The sequence below is a fragment of the Triturus cristatus genome, chromosome 12 (genome assembly GCF_964204655.1).
Source record: "Triturus cristatus chromosome 12, aTriCri1.1, whole genome shotgun sequence".
Classification (NCBI taxonomy): domain Eukaryota; kingdom Metazoa; phylum Chordata; class Amphibia; order Caudata; family Salamandridae; genus Triturus; species Triturus cristatus.
The window spans coordinates 727762989-727784788 of record NC_140595.1 but is presented as its reverse complement, the minus strand read 5'-3'; the positions used below and the strand labels follow the sequence as shown (position 1 = coordinate 727784788).

The following is a 21800-nucleotide window of genomic DNA, read 5'->3' as shown; positions in this document are numbered from 1 at the left end:
GGGTGTCGGATGTCTCGAAACTCGGGCCGGGGGTAGTGCGTCAGTTCCTCCACCCGCGCCGGTCTGCAGCCAGGACCTGGGACGGCATCAGTGGAGGAGGATCGGCGCTGAGGGGTCCGGCAGCCGGGAGCCTCACTCCGTTGCGGCCATCTTGGCCAGCGCCGCGAGTTATCGGCTTTTAGGTAAGTACTCGACTGGCAGAGTTATGGTTCTGGGCATAGACTCAGGGGTCTCCCAGGGGAGTCCCAGCCTACTTGCCAAGCCTTAAACTCCCCTTTTATTACATATAATTTACACCTAAGGTAGGCCCTAGGTAGTCCTAGGTGCATGATGCTATGTAAGTAAAAAATAAGATATGTACTTTGGTGGTTCGCGTGTCCTGTAAGTACCAAACAGTCTATTTCATTTTTCACTACTGTGAGGTCTACCCCTCTCATAGGTTAGCTCTGTGTATTCCCCTATACTTTTCATTTGGTAATTCCATATCGGAGAGGAGTAGCTTTATTTATTTATTGAAAATCCTACTTACTGGTGAGGTTGGATTTAACTTTACTATTTTAGAAATGCCACTTTTAGAGAGTGAACATGTCTCTGCACTTACTGCTCTATTTGCCTGAAACCTGGCCCCAATACACGTCTGGATTGGGCTGGGTGACAGCAAAATTTGTGCCTTCCCTCTAGAGAGCCACAACACAGGTCACTCAACTGCACCTGGGGGGTGAGCTCCGCTCCCCCTCCACCCCCAATAGGTTCAAGAACGATAATTTATGTAAGTAAATACATTATAGCTACAGCTTATAATCATGCGAGTTTAAATCATTTGTTGTTAGATGGTTTAAATATTTGAAAGGATCTGTTTTTAATAGACATTTTACAAAAACCACTGGTACATTTGCTAATTCTGTAAAATTAACACCCAACTGCCGTGACATTGCCAACCACAATGCCGTGACTCGGATTCGAACCGAGGTTGCTGCGGCCACAACGCAGAGTACTAACCACTATACGATCACGGCGAGCTACTTGGGCTCAACAACATACAATGACATGGAGAATATATAATTCGGAACACTCAGGGCTGTTCCTGTGATAGGCTGGATGTATTCATTGCTTCCTCATTCCTCATTCAGAGGCTGCGTCTCCTCAGTGGTTGATAGGCTGAAACCGTTTCCTGGCCGCCTGCTTGTGAAATGCCAGGAGTCAAAGATCACACATTACACTTGCGGACCTGTGATGGGACACCAATGCAGAGAAACCCACCTGGCACAGACCTTCTATTCTGTCTATTAGACCTGCATCTTCCCTGCACCTTTCAAGCCATTTGTATGTGAAGCAAGAAAGAGTTAGAGAGTGATCCATCTACACTTTTATAGGGAGGATGTCGCCGTGAGCTCCTCCCAGCTAATCACACGAACAGCAGAAAAGCAAGATAAATACACAGTTGAGGGGTGGGCTGCATGGTTATGTTTTTGAGTAAATATTGAAACTGACCTCAGTGGCTCATTAGCAGAGCTGCGGCTAATGACTGGTGCCAAATCATGATGAAGCAAGCACCATGGCTCGTAGGGGACCCACAACACGCTTTTCTTAGCTCACTGAATTAAAGTATAAACTTCCGCCGTGTGTGAGTGGTAAAGGCTTGTTAATATGGTTCCTTTTCCAATTCAAGTCTGACAACAAGAGGCAGGAACCACGTGGCTTCGGAAGCTCAGGAAAGTAGCCACCAACCACAGAGAAAGAGAGAACTGGCAGTATGAGAGGTGGAGAAAACAGAAGCGGGAGCAAGGAGCTCAAATGAGATTGATGGCGTTTAAATAGAGCGCGTAAAGGAACAGTTACACAGCTAAGAAATGGGAAAGACAGACTAGGGAAAAAAACACAGAAAGAGCCTGTAGATGAAATTCTCTTCCTGGGACAGCAGGTTAAGAGAAATTACACATGGGGAGGTTAAGCATGTAACACGGGGGAGAATAAAAAAGAAAATGCAGTTTTATGAAGTGTGTTTGCCAATCCAGCCAGCACTTTTGTTCTATTTCTCTCTTTGCGTCTTTTATTGGTAAAGTAACTTTCAAGTGCATGCGCAGGTATGAATGAGAGAGCAACCGTATAATAATTTGAAGCGTTTACACCAGTGCTAAAGTAGGAATGAGGTGTAGCAAAGACATGAAAGAGGTAGCGATAACAAATATGTGGAGAGGCAATAGTGACACAAAAATAAGCCACCTATTTATAAAACTGAAATGGAAGAAATACTAAAGGTTAACTTCTGAAATTGTAGCCGATAATAAAAAGATTCTCGTTGTTGGCAGGATTCGAACCTGCGCGGGGATACCCCAATGGATTTCTAGTCCATCGCCTTAACCACTCGGCCACAACAACTTGCTGTAAGCTGTCTACAAATATTTTGTTTGAAAGTTTTGAAGTTTTCCCACATCATAGTACTGATATTCTGCAATGCGCTTTTTAAAAACAATGTTTTTTTCATCATGCACGTTCTGTCCTAAAAACAAAAATTGCATGAGTATATCTCTGGATCTGTAAAAGGATACGCTTGCATTCAAACTCTCTTGTGGCACTCAAGTTTTTTGGACCCTGTTGCACTCTGTTTTTGCGCTGCTTTTAGTCTACGACCCATATTACAGAAGTCAACCATCTCTGAGTATTTGGGACTCCTTTGTAAGTGCCTTATCTTTAATCCTTGAAAAGCTTTATAATAAAGGGGTCTGTCAAAGATTGCTTGAATGGAAGATAAAAGAAGGCCCACTTGTCTCACCAAATGCAGTAGAGAAACCTGATGTTTTACTCATGTTATCCTTAGTTCAGTTTTTGTTAGACCTGGCATCCTTAAGGTGGCCTACCAGCAACCTTTTTGCTTTTCACCTCACGTTTTGCTGTATCTTTATGTTGGCCTTAGGACTCTAATCACTTTATCACTATTGTGAGAAAGTGGCTCTGTATATACTGTTCCCAAATAGGTACAGTGTGCACAGAGTCCCCAGTCCCCAGAGGTTTGGCAGAGGCTAAAGTTAGATATAACCTTACTCTCTAAAGTGGTAGCTTGCCGAGCAGTAAGGCAGTATCAGAGTACAGTGTAAAACATTTGTTGTACAAACTCAGTCAGCAAATGGTCTCACACACTCAAGAACTGAACTCTAGGCCATTGGTTTGCATACAAAAGATATTGTTGTTTTATTTTAGAACCAACAATAGGTATCAAAATATACTTTCTCAGAATGAGATGCTTTAGTTAAATACTTTGCAATAGGCAATTGACTTTTGCAGGTCATAGTTACAGTTTATTGCAATAGGCAACACAATTTGAATCACAATAATACATTGAGCTCAATGGGAATTTTAAGTTATATGCAATTAATTACTTTCAGGATTACTTTTCTAAATCCAGGACTGGATCCTAGATTCAGTCCTGGGACAGTTCTTGGAAACAAGTGAGTAAATTCGTTTTAGTTACTGTTGTGATTTTTAAGCAATATTTTGCTATTTTAAAAGTTGACACTTCGAAACTTTTGCTGATCAAATTACCAATGTTATCCTATGGAAGGAAATTCACTTAGCAGGTAAGTGGGGTTATGGTAACTTTTTCTAGGTCAGTGTTGGATCCTAGATCCAGCACTACTGTACCACCTGTAAGCAGTTGAGAAACTGCGTTTAAGTTATACAGGCGATTTTTAAGGAATATTTACATGTTTGCAAAATCGACACTTAGAAGAAATTTCACAGAAAAACAGTCAATGGTTTCCTATGGAAGAAAATTCAAGTTACGGGTGAAGTACGTTCTCGTTACTTTTGTAATCCAGTGCTGGGCTCCTAGGCTCAGTACTGGGACATCTATCTAAAACAGGTAAACAATTACGTTTTCACAGTTGGTACGATTTTTAAAGAATATTTGTAAGTTTCAAAAATCGACACTTAGAAAATGTTCAGCAAAAAGCAGGCAATGATATCCCATGGAAGGAAATTCGAGTTACTGGTAAGTACGGTTAAAATTACTTTTCAGGGTCAGTACTGAGCTCCAAGATGCAGCACTGAGGTCTCTCCTGATAACAGGTGAGTAAATCAGAATTCGTTGTTCGGCTGATTTTAGATGAATATTTTAAAGTTCCAAAACTCCACACCACTTAGAAGAATTTCCAAGTGAAACCACTCAATGTTAGCCTATGGAAGAAAAGTGAGTTATCGGCTTTTAGGTAAGTACTCGACTGGCAGATTTATGGTTCTGGGAATAGACTCAGGGGTCTCCCAGGGGAGTCCCAGCCTACTTGCCAAGCCTTAAACTCCTCTTTTATTACATATAATTTACACCTAAGGTAGGCCCTAGGTAGTCCTAGGTGCATGATGCTATGTAAGTAAAAAATAAGATATGTACTTTGGTGGTTCGCGTGTCCTGTAAGTACCAAACAGTCTATTTCATTTTTCACTACTGTGAGGTCTACCCCTCTCATAGGTTAGCTCTGTGTATTCCCCTATACTTTTTATTTGGTAATTCCATATCGGAGAGGAGTAGCTTTATTTATTTATTGAAAATCCTACTTACTGGTGAGGTTGGATTTAACTTTACTATTTTAGAAATGCCACTTTTAGAGAGTGAACATGTCTCTGCACTTACTGCTCTATTTGCCTGAAACCTGGCCCCAATACACGTCTGGATTGGGCTGGGTGACAGCAAAATTTGTGCCTTCCCTCTAGAGAGCCACAACACAGGTCACTCAACTGCACCTGGGGGGTGAGCTCCGCTCCCCCTCCACCCCCAATAGGTTCAAGAACGATAATTTATGTAAGTAAATACATTATAGCTACAGCTTATAATCATGCAAGTTTAAATCATTTGTTGTTAGATGGTTTAAATATTTGAAAGGATCTGTTTTTAATAGACATTTTACAAAAACCACTGGTACATTTGCTAATTCTGTAAAATTAACACCCAACTGCCGTGACATTGCCAACCACAATGCCGTGACTCGGATCCGAACCGAGGTTGCTGCGGCCACAACGCAGAGTACTAACCACTATACGATCACGGCGAGCTACTTGGGCTCAACGACATACAATGACATGGAGAATTTATAATTCGGAACACTCAGGGCTGTTCCTGTGATAGGCTGGATGTATTCATTGCTTCCTCATTCCTCATTCAGAGGCTGCGTCTCCTCAGTGGTTGATAGGCTGAAACCGTTTCCTGGCCGCCTGCTTGTGAAATGGCAGGAGTCAAAGATCACACATTACACTTGCGGACCTGTGATGGGACACCAATGCAGAGAAACCCACCTGGCACAGGCCTTCTATTCTGTCTATTAGACCTGCATCTTCCCTGCACCTTTCAAGCCATTTGTATGTGAAGCAAGAAAGAGTTAGAGAGTGATCCATCTACACTTTTAAAGGGAGGATGTCGCCGTGAGCTCCTCCCAGCTAATCACACGAACAGCAGAAAAGCAAGATAAATACACAGTTGAGGGGTGGGCTGTATGGTTATGTTTTTGAGTAAATATTGAAACTGACCTCAGTGGCTCATTAGCAGAGCTGCGGCTAATGACTGGTGCCAAATCATGATGAAGCAAGCACAATGGCTCGTAGGGGACCAACAACACGCTTTTCTTAGCTCACTGAATTAAAGTATAACCTTCCGCCGTGTGTGAGTGGTAAAGGCTTGTTAATATGGTTTCTTTTCCAATTCAAGTCTGACAACAAGAGGCAGGAACCACGTGGCTTCGGAAGCTCAGGAAAGTAGCCACCAACCACAGAGAAAGAGAGAACTGGCAGTATGAGAGGTGGAGAAAACAGAAGCGGGAGCAAGGAGCTCAAATGAGATTGATGGCGTTTAAATAGAGTGCGTGAAGGAACAGTTACACAGCTAAGAAATGGGAAAGACAGACTAGGGAAAAAAACACAGAAAGAGCCTGTACATGAAATTCTCTTCCTGGGACAGCAGGTTAAGAGAAATTACACATGGGGAGGTTAAGCATGTAACACGGGGGAGAATAAAAAAGAAAATGCAGTTTTATGAAGTGTGTTTGCCAATCCAGCCAGCACTTTTGTTCTATTTCTCTCTTTGCGTCTTTTATTGGTAAAGTAACTTTCAAGTGCATGCGCAGGTATGAATGAGAGAGCAACGGTATAATAATTTGAAGCGTTTACACCAGTGCTAAAGTAGGAATGAGGTGTAGCAAAGACATGAAAGAGGTAGCGATAACAAATATGTGGAGAGGCAATAGTGACACAAAAATAAGCCACCTATTTATAAAACTGAAATGGAAGAAATACTAAAGGTTAACTTCTGAAATTGTAGCCGATAATAAAAAGATTCTCGTTGTTGGCAGGATTCGAATCTGCGCGGGGATACCCCAATGGATTTCTAGTCCATCGCCTTAACCACTCGGCCACAACAACTTGCTGTAAGCTGCCTACAAATATTTTGTTTGAAAGTTTTGAAGTTTTCCCACATCAAAGTACTGATATTCTGCAATGCGCTTTTTAAAAACAATGTTTTTTTCATCATGCACGTTCTGTCCTAAAAATAAAAATTGCATGAGTATATCTCTGGATCTGTAAAAGGATACGCTTGCATTCAAACTCTCTTGTGGCACTCAAGTTTTTTGGACCCTGTTGCACTCTGTTTTTGTGCTGCTTTTAGTCTACGACCCATATTACAGAAGTCAACCATCTCTGATTATTTGGGACTCCTTTGTAAGTGCCTTATCTTTAATCCTTGAAAAGCTCTATAATAAAGGGGTCTGTCAAAGATTGCTTGAATGGAAGATAAAAGAAGGCCCACTTGTCTCACCAAATGCAGTAGAGAAACCTGATGTTTTACTCATGTTATCCTTAGTTCAGTTTTTGTTAGACCTGGCATCCTTAAGGTGGCCTACCAGCAACCTTTTTGCTTTTCACCTCACGTTTTGCTGTATCTTTATGTTGGCCTTAGGACTCTAATCACTTTATCACTACTGTGAGAAAGTGGCTCTGTATATACTGTTCCCAAATAGGTACAGTGTGCACAGAGTCCCCAGAGGTTTGGCAGAGGCTAAAGTTAGATATAACCTTACTCTCTAAAGTGGTAGCTTGCCGAGCTGTAAGGCAGTATCAGAGTACAGTGTAAAACATTTGTTGTACACACTCAGTCAGCAAATGGTCTCACACACTCAAGAACTGAACTCTAGGCCATTGGTTTGCATACAAAAGATATTGTTGTTTTATTTTAGAACCAACAATAGGTATCAAAATATACTTTCTCAGAATGAGATGCTTTAGTTAAATACTTTGCAATAGGCAATTGACTTTTGCAGGTCATAGTTACAGTTTATTGCAATAGGCAACACAATTTGAATCACAATAATACATTGAGCTCAATGGGAATTTTAAGTTATATGCAATTAATTACTTTCAGGATTACTTTTCTAAATCCAGGACTGGATCCTAGATTCAGTCCTGGGACAGTTCTTGGAAACAAGTGAGTAAATTCGTTTTAGTTACTGTTGTGATTTTTAAGCAATATTTTGCTATTTTAAAAGTTGACACTTAGAAACTTTTGCTGATCAAAATACCAACGTTATCCTATGGAAGGAAATTCACTTAGCAGGTAAGTGGGATTATGGTTACTTTTTCTAGGTCAGTGTTGGATCCTAGATCCAGCACTACTGTACCACCTGTAAGCAGTTGAGAAACGGCGTTTAAGTTATACAGGCGATTTTTAAGGAATATTTACATGTTTGCAAAATCGACACTTAGAAGAAATTTCACAGAAAAACAGTCAATGGTTTCCTATGGAAGAAAATTCAAGTTACGGGTAAAGTACGTTCTCGTTACTTTTGTAATCCAGTGCTGGGCTCCTAGGCTCAGTACTGGGACATCTATCTAAAACAGGTAAACAATTAAGTTTTCACAGTTGGTACGATTTTTAAAGAATATTTGTAAGTTTCAAAAATCGACACTTAGAAAATTTTCAGCAAAAAGCAGGCAATGATATCCCATGGAAGGAAATTCGAGTTACTGGTAAGTACGGTTAAAATTACTTTTCAGGGTCAGTACCGAGCTCCAAGATGCAGCACTGAGGTCTCTCCTGATAACAGGTGAGTAAATCAGAATTCGTTGTTCGGCTGATTTTAGATGAATATTTTAAAGTTCCAAAACTCCACACCACTTAGAAGAATTTCCAAGTGAAACCACTCAATGTTAGCCTATGGAAGAAAAGTGAGTTATCGGCTTTTAGGTAAGTACTCGACTGGCAGAGTTATGGTTCTGGGCATAGACTCAGGGGTCTCCCAGGGGAGTCCCAGCCTACTTGCCAAGCCTTAAACTCCCCTTTTATCACATATAATTGACACCTAAGGTAGGCCCTAGGTAGTCCTAGGTGCATGATGCTATGTAAGTAAAAAATAAGCTATGTACTTTGGTGGTTCGCGTGTCCTGTAAGTACCAAACAGTCTATTTCATTTTTCACTACTGTGAGGTCTACCCCTCTCATAGGTTAGCTCTGTGTATTCCCCTATACTTTTTATTTGGTAATTCCATATCGGAGAGGAGTAGCTTTATTTATTTATTGAAAATCCTACTTACTGGTGAGGTTGGATTTAACTTTACTATTTTAGAAATGCCACTTTTAGAGAGTGAACATGTCTCTGCACTTACTGCTCTATTTGCCTGAAACCTGGCCCCAATACACGTCTGGATTGGGCTGGGTGACAGCAAAATTTGTGCCTTCCCTCTAGAGAGCCACAACACAGGTCACTCAACTGCACCTGGGGGGTGAGCTCCGCTCCCCCTCCACCCCCAATAGGTTCAAGAACGATAATTTATGTAAGTAAATACATTATAGCTACAGCTTATAATCATGCGAGTTTAAATCATTTGTTGTTAGATGGTTTAAATATTTGAAAGGATCTGTTTTTAATAGACATTTTACAAAAACCACTGGAACATTTGCTAATTCTGTAAAATTAACACCCAACTGCCGTGACTCGGATTCGAACCAAGGTTGCTGCGGCCACAACGCAGAGTACTAACCACTATACGATCACGGCGAGCTACTTGGGCTCAACTACATACACTGACATGGAGAATTTATAATTCGGAACACTCAGGGCTGTTCCTGTGATAGGCTGGATGCATTCATTGCTTCCTCATTCCTCATTCAGAGGCTGCGTCTCCTCAGTGGTTGATAGGCTGAAACCGTTTCCTGGCCGCCTGCTTGTGAAATGCCAGGAGTCAAAGATCACACATTACACTTGCGGACCTGTGATGGGACACCAATGCAGAGAAACCCACCTGGCACAGGCCTTCTATTCTGTCTATTAGACCTGCATCTCCCCTGCACCGTTCAAGCCATTTGTATGTGAAGCAAGAAAGAGTTAGAGAGTGATCCATCTACACTTTTATAGGGAGGATGTCGCCGTGAGCTCCTCCCAGCTAATCACACGAACAGCAGAAAAGCAAGATAAATACACAGTTGAGGGGTGGGCTGCATGGTTATGTTTTTGAGTAAATATTGAAACTGACCTCAGTGGCTCATTAGCAGAGCTGCGGCTAATGACTGGTGCCAAATCATGATGAAGCAAGCACAATGGCTCGTAGGGGACCCACAACACGCTGTTCTTAGCTCACTGAATTAAAGTATAAACTTCCGCCGTGTGTGAGTGGTAAAGGCTTGTTAATATGGTTCCTTTTCCAATTCAAGTCTGACAACAAGAGACAGGAACCACGTGGCTTCGGAAGCTCAGGAAAGTAGCCACCAACCACAGAGAAAGAGAGAACTGGCAGTATGAGAGGTGGAGAAAACAGAAGCGGGCGCAAGGAGCTCAAATGAGATTGATGGCGTTTAAATAGAGCGCGTAAAGGAACAGTTACACAGCTAAGAAATGGGAAAGACAGACTAGGGAAAAAACACAGAAAGAGCCTGTACATGAAATTCTCTTCCTGGGACAGCAGGTTAAGAGAAATTACACATGGGGAGGTTAAGCATGTAACACGGGGGAGAATAAAAAAGAAAATGCAGTTTTATGAATTGTGTTTGCCAATCCAGCCAGCACTTTTGTTCTATTTCTCTCTTTGCGTCTTTTATTGGTAAAGTAACTTTCAAGTGCATGCGCAGGTATGAATGAGAGAGCAACGGTATAATAATTTGAAGCGTTTACACCAGTGCTAAAGTAGGAATGAGGTGTAGCAAAGACATGAAAGAGGTAGCGATAACAAATATGTGGAGAGGCAATAGTGACACAAAAATAAGCCACCTATTTATAAAACTGAAATGGAAGAAATACTAAAGGTTAACTTCTGAAATTGTAGCCGATAATAAAAAGATTCTCGTTGTTGGCAGGATTCGAACCTGCGCGGGGATACCCCAATGGATTTCTAGTCCATCGCCTTAACCACTCGGCCACAACAACTTGCTGTAAGCTGCCTACAAATATTTTGTTTGAAAGTTTTGACGTTTTCCCACATCAAAGTACTGATATTCTGCAATGCGCTTTTTAAAAACAATGTTTTTTTCATCATGCACGTTCTGTCCTAAAAATAAAAATTGCATGAGTATATCTCTGGATCTGTAAAAGGATACGCTTGCATTCAAACTCTCTTGTGGCACTCAAGTTTTTTGGACCCTGTTGCACTCTGTTTTTGTGCTGCTTTTAGTCTACGACCCATATTACAGAAGTCAACCATCTCTGATTATTTGGGACTCCTTTGTAAGTGCCTTATCTTTAATCCTTGAAAAGCTCTATAATAAAGGGGTCTGTCAAAGATTGCTTGAATGGAAGATAAAAGAAGGCCCACTTGTCTCACCAAATGCAGTAGAGAAACCTGATGTTTTACTCATGTTATCCTTAGTTCAGTTTTTGTTAGACCTGGCATCCTTAAGGTGGCCTACCAGCAACCTTTTTGCTTTTCACCTCACGTTTTGCTGTATCTTTATGTTGGCCGTAGGACTCTAATCACTTTATCACTACTGTGAGAAAGTGGCTCTGTATATACTGTTCCCAAATAGGTACAGTGTGCACAGAGTCCCCAGTCCCCAGAGGTTTGGCAGAGGCTAATGTTAGATATAACCTTACTCTCTAAAGTGGTAGCTTGCCGAGCAGTAAGGCAGTATCAGAGTACAGTGTAAAACATTTGTTGTACACACTCAGTCAGCAAATGGTCTCACACACTCAAGAACTGAACTCTAGGCCATTGGTTTGCATACAAAAGATATTGTTGTTTTATTTTAGAACCAACAATAGGTATCAAAATATACTTTCTCAGAATGAGATGCTTTAGTTAAATACTTTGCAATAGGCAATTGACTTTTGCAGGTCATAGTTACAGTTTATTGCAATAGGCAACACAATTTGAATCACAATAATACATTGAGCTCAATGGGAATTTTAAGTTATATGCAATTAATTACTTTCAGGATTACTTTTCTAAATCCAGGACTGGATCCTAGATTCAGTCCTGGGACAGTTCTTGGAAACAAGTGAGTAAATTCGTTTTAGTTACTGTTGTGATTTTTAAGCAATATTTTGCTATTTTAAAAGTTGACACTTAGAAACTTTTGCTGATCAAAATACCAACGTTATCCTATGGAAGGAAATTCACTTAGCAGGTAAGTGGGATTATGGTTACTTTTTCTAGGTCAGTGTTGGATCCTAGATCCAGCACTACTGTACCACCTGTAAGCAGTTGAGAAACGGCGTTTAAGTTATACAGGCGATTTTTAAGGAATATTTACATGTTTGCAAAATCGACACTTAGAAGAAATTTCACAGAAAAACAGTCAATGGTTTCCTATGGAAGAAAATTCAAGTTACGGGTAAAGTACGTTCTCGTTACTTTTGTAATCCAGTGCTGGGCTCCTAGGCTCAGTACTGGGACATCTATCTAAAACAGGTAAACAATTACGTTTTCACAGTTGGTACGATTTTTAAAGAATATTTGTAAGTTTCAAAAATCGACACTTAGAAAATTTTCAGCAAAAAGCAGGCAATGATATCCCATGGAAGGAAATTCGAGTTACTGGTAAGTACGGTTAAAATTACTTTTCAGGGTCAGTACCGAGCTCCAAGATGCAGCACTGAGGTCTCTCCTGATAACAGGTGAGTAAATCAGAATTCGTTGTTCGGCTGATTTTAGATGAATATTTTAAAGTTCCAAAACTCCACACCACTTAGAAGAATTTCCAAGTGAAACCACTCAATGTTAGCCTATGGAAGAAAAGTGAGTTATCGGCTTTTAGGTAAGTACTCGACTGGCAGAGTTATGGTTCTGGGCATAGACTCAGGGGTCTCCCAGGGGAGTCCCAGCCTACTTGCCAAGCCTTAAACTCCCCTTTTATTACATATAATTTACACCTAAGGTAGGCCCTAGGTAGTCCTAGGTGCATGATGCTATGTAAGTAAAAAATAAGATATGTACTTTGGTGGTTCGCGTGTCCTGTAAGTACCAAACAGTCTATTTCATTTTTCACTACTGTGAGGTCTACCCCTCTCATAGGTTAGCTCTGTGTATTCCCCTATACTTTTTATTTGGTAATTCCATATCGGAGAGGAGTAGCTTTATTTATTTATTGAAAATCCTACTTACTGGTGAGGTTGGATTTAACTTTACTATTTTAGAAATGCCACTTTTAGAGAGTGAACATGTCTCTGCACTTACTGCTCTATTTGCCTGAAACCTGGCCCCAATACACGTCTGGATTGGGCTGGGTGACAGCAAAATTTGTGCCTTCCCTCTAGAGAGCCACAACACAGGTCACTCAACTGCACCTGGGGGGTGAGCTCCGCTCCCCCTCCACCCCCAATAGGTTCAAGAACGATAATTTATGTAAGTAAATACATTATAGCTACAGCTTATAAACATGCGAGTTTAAATCATTTGTTGTTAGATGGTTTAAATATTTGAAAGGATCTGTTTTTAATAGACATTTTACAAAAACCACTGGTACATTTGCTAATTCTGTAAAATTAACACCCAACTGCCGTGACATTGCCAACCACAATGCCGTGACTCGGATTCGAACCGAGGTTGCTGCGGCCACAACGCAGAGTACTAACCACTATACGATCACGGCGAGCTACTTGGGCTCAACGACATACAGTGACATGGAGAATTTATAATTCGGAACACTCAGGGCTGTTCCTGTGATAGGCTGGATGTATTCATTGCTTCCTCATTCCTCATTCAGAGGCTGCGTCTCCTCAGTGGTTGATAGGCTGAAACCGTTTCCTGGCCGCCTGCTTGTGAAATGCCAGGAGTCAAAGATCACACAATACACTTGCGGACCTGTGATGGGACACCAATGCAGAGAAACCCACCTGGCACAGGCCTTCTATTCTGTCTATTAGACCTGCATCTTCCCTGCACCTTTCAAGCCATTTGTATGTGAAGCAAGAAAGAGTTAGAGAGTGATCCATCTACACTTTTATAGGGAGGATGTCGCCGTGAGCTCCTCCCAGCTAATCACACGAACAGCAGAAAAGCAAGATAAATACACAGTTGAGGGGTGGGCTGCATGGTTATGTTTTTGAGTAAATATTGAAACTGACCTCAGTGGCTCATTAGCAGAGCTGCGGCTAATGACTGGTGCCAAATCATGATGAAGCAAGCACAATGGCTCGTAGGGGACCCACAACACGCTTTTCTTAGCTCACTGAATTAAAGTATAAACTTCCGCCGTGTGTGAGTGGTAAAGGCTTGTTAATATGGTTCCTTTTCCAATTCAAGTCTGACAACAAGAGGCAGGAACCACGTGGCTTCGGAAGCTCAGGAAAGTAGCCACCAACCACAGAGAAAGAGAGAACTGGCAGTATGAGAGGTGGAGAAAACAGAAGCGGGAGCAAGGAGCTCAAATGAGATTGATGGCGTTTAAATAGAGCGCGTAAAGGAACAGTTACACAGCTAAGAAATGGGAAAGACAGACTAGGGAAAAAAACACAGAAAGAGCCTGTACATGAAATTCTCTTCCTGGGACAGCAGGTTAAGAGAAATTACACATGGGGAGGTTAAGCATGTAACACGGGGGAGAATAAAAAAGAAAATGCAGTTTTATGAAGTGTGTTTGCCAATCCAGCCAGAACTTTTGTTCTATTTCTCTCTTTGCGTCTTTTATTGGTAAAGTAACTTTCAAGTGCATGCGCAGGTATGAATGAGAGAGCAACGGTATAATAATTTGAAGCGTTTACACCAGTGCTAAAGTAGGAATGAGGTGTAGCAAAGACATGAAAGAGGTAGCGATAACAAATATGTGGAGAGGCAATAGTGACACAAAAATAAGCCACCTATTTATAAAACTGAAATGGAAGAAATACTAAAGGTTAACTTCTGAAATTGTAGCCGATAATAAAAAGATTCGCGTTGTTGGCAGGATTCGAACCTGCGCAGGGATACCCCAATGGATTTCTAGTCCATCGCCTTAACCACTCGGCCACAACAACTTGCTGTAAGCTGCCTACAAATATTTTGTTTGAAAGTTTTGAAGTTTTCCCACATCAAAGTACTGATATTCTGCAATGCGCTTTTTAAAAGCAATGTTTTTTTCATCATGCACGTTCTGTCCTAAAAATAAAAATTGCATGAGTATATCTCTGGATCTGTAAAAGGATACGCTTGCATTCAAACTCGCTTGTGGCACTCAAGTTTTTTGGACCCTGTTGCACTCTGTTTTTGTGCTGCTTTTAGTCTACGACCCATATTACAGAAGTCAACCATCTCTGATTATTTGGGACTCCTTTGTAAGTGCCTTATCTTTAATCCTTGAAAAGCTCTATAATAAAGGGGTCTGTCAAAGATTGCTTGAATGGAAGATAAAAGAAGGCCCACTTGTCTCACCAAATGCAGTAGAGAAACCTGATGTTTTACTCATGTTATCCTTAGTTCAGTTTTTGTTAGACCTGGCATCCTTAAGGTGGCCTACCAGCAACCTTTTTGCTTTTCACCTCACGTTTTGCTGTATCTTTATGTTGGCCTTAGGACTCTAATCACTTTATCACTACTGTGAGAAAGTGGCTCTGTATACACTGTTCCCAAATAGGTACAGTGTGCACAGAGTCCCCAGTCCCCAGAGGTTTGGCAGAGGCTAAAGTTAGATATAACCTTACTCTCTAAAGTGGTAGCTTGCCGAGCAGTAAGGCAGTATCAGAGTACAGTGTAAAACATTTGTTGTACACACTCAGTCAGCAAATGGTCTCACACACTCAAGAACTGAACTCTAGGCCATTGGTTTGCATACAAAAGATATTGTTGTTTTATTTTAGAACCAACAATAGGTATCAAAATATACTTTCTCAGAATGAGATGCTTTAGTTAAATACTTTGCAATAGGCAATTGACTTTTGCAGGTCATAGTTACAGTTTATTGCAATAGGCAACACAATTTGAATCACAATAATACATTGAGCTCAATGGGAATTTTAAGTTATATGCAATTAATTACTTTCAGGATTACTTTTCTAAATCCAGGACTGGATCCTAGATTCAGTCCTGGGACAGTTCTTGGAAACAAGTGAGTAAATTCGTTTTAGTTACTGTTGTGATTTTTAAGCAATATTTTGCTATTTTAAAAGTTGACACTTAGAAACTTTTGCTGATCAAAATACCAACGTTATCCTATGGAAGGAAATTCACTTAGCAGGTAAGTGGGATTATGGTTACTTTTTCTAGGTCAGTGTTGGATCCTAGATCCAGCACTACTGTACCACCTGTAAGCAGTTGAGAAACGGCGTTTAAGTTATACAGGCGATTTTTAAGGAATATTTACATGTTTGCAAAATCGACACTTAGAAGAAATTTCACAGAAAAACAGTCAATGGTTTCCTATGGAAGAAAATTCAAGTTACGGGTAAAGTACGTTCTCGTTACTTTTGTAATCCAGTGCTGGGCTCCTAGGCTCAGTACTGGGACATCTATCTAAAACAGGTAAACAATTACGTTTTCACAGTTGGTACGATTTTTAAAGAATATTTGTAAGTTTCAAAAATCGACACTTAGAAAATTTTCAGCAAAAAGCAGGCAATGATATCCCATGGAAGGAAATTCGAGTTACTGGTAAGTACGGTTAAAATTACTTTTCAGGGTCAGTACCGAGCTCCAAGATGCAGCACTGAGGTCTCTCCTGATAACAGGTGAGTAAATCAGAATTCGTTGTTCGGCTGATTTTAGATGAATATTTTAAAGTTCCAAAACTCCACACCACTTAGAAGAATTTCCAAGTGAAACCACTCAATGTTAGCCTATGGAAGAAAAGTGAGTTATCGGCTTTTAGGTAAGTACTCGACTGGCAGAGTTATGGTTCTGGGCATAGACTCAGGGGTCTCCCAGGGGAGTCCCAGCCTACTTGCCAAGCCTTAAACTCCCCTTTTATTACATATAATTGACACCTAAGGTAGGCCCTAGGTAGTCCTAGGTGCATGATGCTATGTAAGTAAAAAATAAGCTATGTACTTTGGTGGTTCGCGTGTCCTGTAAGTACCAAACAGTCTATTTCATTTTTCACTACTGTGAGGTCTACCCCTCTCATAGGTTAGCTCTGTGTATTCCCCTATACTTTTTATTTGGTAATTCCATATCGGAGAGGAGTAGCTTTATTTATTTATTGAAAATCCTACTTACTGGTGAGGTTGGATTTAACTTTACTATTTTAGAAATGCCACTTTTAGAGAGTGAACATGTCTCTGCACTTACTGCTCTATTTGCCTGAAACCTGGCCCCAATACACGTCTGGATTGGGCTGGGTGACAGCAAAATTTGTGCCTTCCCTCTAGAGAGCCACAACACAGGTCACTCAACTGCACCTGGGGGGTGAGCTCCGCTCCCCCTCCACCCCCAATAGGTTCAAGAACGATAATTTATGTAAGTAAATACATTATAGCTACAGCTTATAATCATGCGAGTTTAAATCATTTGTTGTTAGATGGTTTAAATATTTGAAAGGATCTGTTTTTAATAGACATTTTACAAAAACCACTGGTACATTTGCTAATTCTGTAAAATTAACACCCAACTGCCGTGACATTGCCAACCACAATGCCGTGACTCGGATTCGAACCGAGGTTGCTGCGGCCACAACGCAGAGTACTAACCACTATACGATCACGGCGAGCTACTTGGGCTCAACGACATACAATGACATGGAGAATTTATAATTCGGAACACTCAGGGCTGTTCCTGTGATAGGCTGGATGTATTCATTGCTTCCTCATTCCTCATTCAGAGGCTGCGTCTCCTCAGTGGTTGATAGGCTGAAACCGTTTCCTGGCCGCCTGCTTGTGAAATGCCAGGAGTCAAAGATCACACAATACACTTGCGGACCTGTGATGGGACACCAATGCAGAGAAACCCACCTGGCACAGGCCTTCTATTCTGTCTATTAGACCTGCATCTTCCCTGCACCTTTCAAGCCATTTGTATGTGAAGCAAGAAAGAGTTAGAGTGTGATCCATCTACACTTTTATAGGGAGGATGTCGCCGTGAGCTCCTCCCAGCTAATCACACGAACAGCAGAAAAGCAAGATAAATACACAGTTGAGGGGTGGGCTGCATGGTTATGTTTTTGAGTAAATATTGAAACTGACCTCAGTGGCTCATTAGCAGAGCTGCGGCTAATGACTGGTGCCAAATCATGATGAAGCAAGCACAATGGCTCGTAGGGGACCCACAACACGCTGTTCTTAGCTCACTGAATTAAAGTATAAACTTCCGCCGTGTGTGAGTGGTAAAGGCTTGTTAATATGGTTCCTTTTCCAATTCAAGTCTGACAACAAGAGGCAGGAACCACGTGGCTTCGGAAGCTCAGGAAAGTAGCCACCAACCACAGAGAAAGAGAGAACTGGCAGTATGAGAGGTGGAGAAAACAGAAGCGGGAGCAAGGAGCTCAAATGAGATTGATGGCATTTAAATAGAGCGCGTAAAGGAACAGTTACACAGCTAAGAAATGGGAAAGACAGACTAGGGAAAAAAACACAGAAAGAGCCTGTACATGAAATTCTCTTCCTGGGACAGCAGGTTAAGAGAAATTACACATGGGGAGGTTAAGCATGTAACACGGGGGAGAATAAAAAAGAAAATGCAGTTTTATGAAGTGTGTTTGCCAATCCAGCCAGCACTTTTGTTCTATTTCTCTCTTTGCGTCTTTTATTGGTAAAGTAACTTTCAAGTGCATGCGCAGGTATGAATGAGAGAGCAACCGTATAATAATTTGAAGCGTTTACACCAGTGCTAAAGGAGGAATGAGGTGTAGCAAAGACATGAAAGAGGTAGCGATAACAAATATGTGGAGAGGCAATAGTGACACAAAAATAAGCCACCTATTTATAAAACTGAAATGGAAGAAATACTAAAGGTTAACTTCTGAAATTGTAGCCGATAATAAAAAGATTCTCGTTGTTGGCAGGGTTCGAACCTGCGCGGGGATACCCCAATGGATTTCTAGTCCATCGCCTTAACCACTCGGCCACAACAACTTGCTATAAGCTGCCTACAAATATTTTGTTTGAAAGTTTTGAAGTTTTCCCACATCAAAGTTCTGATATTCTGCAATGCGCTTTTTAAAAACAATGTTTTTTTCATCATGCACGTTCTGTCCTAAAAACAAAAATTGCATGAGTATATCTCTGGATCTGTAAAAGGATACGCTTGCATTCAAACTCTCTTGTGGCACTCAAGTTTTTTGGACCCTGTTGCACTCTGTTTTTGTGCTGCTTTTAGTCTACGACCCATATTACAGAAGTCAACCATCTCTGATTATTTGGGACTCCTTTGTAAGTGCCTTATCTTTAATCCTTGAAAAGCTCTATAATAAAGGGGTCTGTCAAAGATTGCTTGAATGGAAGATAAAAGAAGGCCCACTTGTCTCACCAAATGCAGTAGAGAAACCTGATGTTTTACTCATGTTATCCTTAGTTCAGTTTTTGTTAGACCTGGCATCCTTAAGGTGGCCTACCAGCAACCTTTTTGCTTTTCACCTCACGTTTTGCTGTATCTTTATGTTGGCCGTAGGACTCTAATCACTTTATCACTACTGTGAGAAAGTGGCTCTGTATATACTGTTCCCAAATAGGTACAGTGTGCACAGAGTCCCCAGTCCCCAGAGGTTTGGCAGAGGCTAAAGTTAGATATAACCTTACTCTCTAAAGTGGTAGCTTGCCGAGCAGTAAGGCAGTATCAGAGTACAGTGTAAAACATTTGTTGTACACACTCAGTCAGCAAATGGTCTCACACACTCAAGAACTGAACTCTAGGCCATTGGTTTGCATACAAAAGATATTGTTGTTTTATTTTAGAACCAACAATAGGTATCAAAATATACTTTATCAGAATGAGATGCTTTAGTTAAATACTTTGCAATAGGCAATTGACTTTTGCAGGTCATAGTTACAGTTTATTGCAATAGGCAACACCATTTGAATCACAATAATACATTGAGCTCAATGGGAATTTTAAGTTATATGCAATTAATTACTTTCAGGATTACTTTTCTAAATCCAGGACTGGATCCTAGATTCAGTCCTGGGACAGTTCTTGGAAACAAGTGAGTAAATTCGTTTTAGTTACTGTTGTGATTTTTAAGCAATATTTTGCTATTTTAAAAGTTGACACTTAGAAACTTTTGCTGATCAAAATACCAACGTTATCCTATGGAAGGAAATTCACTTAGCAGGTAAGTGGGATTATGGTTACTTTTTCTAGGTCAGTGTTGGATCCTAGATCCAGCACTACTGTACCACCTGTAAGCAGTTGAGAAACTGCGTTTAAGTTATACAGGCGATTTTTAAGGAATATTTACATGTTTGCAAAATCGACACTTAGAAGAAATTTCACAGAAAAACAGTCAATGGTTTCCTATGGAAGAAAATTCAAGTTACGGGTAAAGTACGTTCTCGTTACTTTTGTAATCCAGTGCTGGGCTCCTAGGCTCAGTACTGGGACATCTATCTAAAACAGGTAAACAATTACGTTTTCACAGTTGGTACGATTTTTAAAGAATATTTGTAAGTTTCAAAAATCGACACTTAGAAAATTTTCAGCAAAAAGCAGGCAATGATATCCCATGGAAGGAAATTCGAGTTACTGGTAAGTACGGTTAAAATTACTTTTCAGGGTCAGTACCGAGCTCCAAGATGCAGCACTGAGGTCTCTCCTGATAACAGGTGAGTAAATCAGAATTCGTTGTTCGGCTGATTTTAGATGAATATTTTAAAGTTCCAAAACTCCACACCACTTAGAAGAATTTCCAAGTGAAACCACTCAATGTTAGCCTATGGAAGAAAAGTGAGTTATCGGCTTTTAGGTAAGTACTCGACTGGCAGAGTTATGGTTCTGGGCATAGACTCAGGGGTCTCCCAGGGGAGTCCCAGCCTACTTGCCAAGCCTTAAACTCCCCTTTTATTACATATAATTTACACCTAAGGTAGGCCCTAGGTAGTCCTAGGTGCATGATGCTATGTAAGTAAAAAATAAGATATGTACTTTGGTGGTTCGCGTGTCCTGTAAGTACCAAACAGTCTATTTCATTTTTCACTACTGTGAGGTCTACCCCTCTCATAGGTTAGCTCTGTGTATTCCCCTATACTTTTTATTTGGTAATTCCATATCGGAGAGGAGTAGCTTTATTTATTTATTGAAAATCCTACTTACTGGTGAGGTTGGATTTAACTTTACTATTTTAGAAATGCCACTTTTAGAGAGTGAACATGTCTCTGCACTTACTGCTCTATTTGCCTGAAACCTGGCCCCAATACACGTCTGCATTGGGCTGGGTGACAGCAAAATGTGTGCCTTCCCTCTAGAGAGCCACAACACAGGTCACTCAACTGCACCTGGGGGGTGAGCTCCGCTCCCCCTCCACCTCCAATAGGTTCAAGAACGATAATTTATGTAAGTAAATACATTATAGCTACAGCTTATAATCATGCGAGTTTAAATCATTTGTTGTTAGATGGTTTAAATATTTGAAAGGATCTGTTTTTAATAGACATTTTACAAAAACCACTGGAACATTTGCTAATTCTGTAAAATTAACACCCAACTGCCGTGACATTGCCAACCACAATGCCGTGACTCGGATTCGAACCAAGGTTGCTGCGGCCACAACGCAGAGTACTAACCACTATACGATCACGGCGAGCTACTTGGGCTCAACTACATACACTGACATGGAGAATTTATAATTCGGAACACTCAGGGCTGTTCCTGTGATAGGCTGGATGCATTCATTGCTTCCTCATTCCTCATTCAGAGGCTGCGTCTCCTCAGTGGTTGATAGGCTGAAACCGTTTCCTGGCCGCCTGCTTGTGAAATGCCAGGAGTCAAAGATCACACATTACACTTGCGGACCTGTGATGGGACACCAATGCAGAGAAACCCACCTGGCACAGGCCTTCTATTCTGTCTATTAGACCTGCATCTCCCCTGCACCGTTCAAGCCATTTGTATGTGAAGCAAGAAAGAGTTAGAGAGTGATCCATCTACACTTTTATAGGGAGGATGTCGCCGTGAGCTCCTCCCAGCTAATCACACGAACAGCAGAAAAGCAAGATAAATACACAGTTGAGGGGTGGGCTGCATGGTTATGTTTTTGAGTAAATATTGAAACTGACCTCAGTGGCTCATTAGCAGAGCTGCGGCTAATGACTGGTGCCAAATCATGATGAAGCAAGCACAATGGCTCGTAGGGGACCCACAACACGCTGTTCTTAGCTCACTGAATTAAAGTATAAACTTCCGCCGTGTGTGAGTGGTAAAGGCTTGTTAATATGGTTCCTTTTCCAATTCAAGTCTGACAACAAGAGGCAGGAACCACGTGGCTTCGGAAGCTCAGGAAA

The 21800-nt window shown here is 41.0% G+C and overlaps 10 non-coding genes across 10 annotated transcripts; all 10 read right to left on the bottom strand.

Annotated features, from left to right (window-relative positions):
• Positions 1 to 944: 944 nt before the first annotated feature.
• On the bottom strand, positions 945 to 1016 carry TRNAH-GUG (transfer RNA histidin (anticodon GUG)). Its single transcript has one exon. It is a non-coding gene; the product is annotated as a tRNA-His (tRNA).
• Positions 1017 to 2297: 1281 nt separating this feature from the next.
• On the bottom strand, positions 2298 to 2379 carry TRNAS-AGA (transfer RNA serine (anticodon AGA)). Its single transcript has one exon. It is a non-coding gene; the product is annotated as a tRNA-Ser (tRNA).
• Positions 2380 to 6320: 3941 nt separating this feature from the next.
• Positions 6321 to 6402, bottom strand: TRNAS-AGA (transfer RNA serine (anticodon AGA)). The gene has a single exon. It is a non-coding gene; the product is annotated as a tRNA-Ser (tRNA).
• A 2558-nt stretch (positions 6403 to 8960) lies between these two features.
• Positions 8961 to 9032, bottom strand: TRNAH-GUG (transfer RNA histidin (anticodon GUG)). The gene has a single exon. It is a non-coding gene; the product is annotated as a tRNA-His (tRNA).
• Positions 9033 to 10312: 1280 nt separating this feature from the next.
• TRNAS-AGA (transfer RNA serine (anticodon AGA)) lies at positions 10313 to 10394 on the bottom strand. Its single transcript has one exon. It is a non-coding gene; the product is annotated as a tRNA-Ser (tRNA).
• A 2588-nt stretch (positions 10395 to 12982) lies between these two features.
• On the bottom strand, positions 12983 to 13054 carry TRNAH-GUG (transfer RNA histidin (anticodon GUG)). The gene has a single exon. It is a non-coding gene; the product is annotated as a tRNA-His (tRNA).
• Positions 13055 to 14335: 1281 nt separating this feature from the next.
• Positions 14336 to 14417, bottom strand: TRNAS-AGA (transfer RNA serine (anticodon AGA)). The gene has a single exon. It is a non-coding gene; the product is annotated as a tRNA-Ser (tRNA).
• A 2588-nt stretch (positions 14418 to 17005) lies between these two features.
• On the bottom strand, positions 17006 to 17077 carry TRNAH-GUG (transfer RNA histidin (anticodon GUG)). The gene has a single exon. It is a non-coding gene; the product is annotated as a tRNA-His (tRNA).
• Positions 17078 to 18358: 1281 nt separating this feature from the next.
• Positions 18359 to 18440, bottom strand: TRNAS-AGA (transfer RNA serine (anticodon AGA)). The gene has a single exon. It is a non-coding gene; the product is annotated as a tRNA-Ser (tRNA).
• Positions 18441 to 21028: 2588 nt separating this feature from the next.
• On the bottom strand, positions 21029 to 21100 carry TRNAH-GUG (transfer RNA histidin (anticodon GUG)). Its single transcript has one exon. It is a non-coding gene; the product is annotated as a tRNA-His (tRNA).
• Positions 21101 to 21800: the final 700 nt, after the last annotated feature.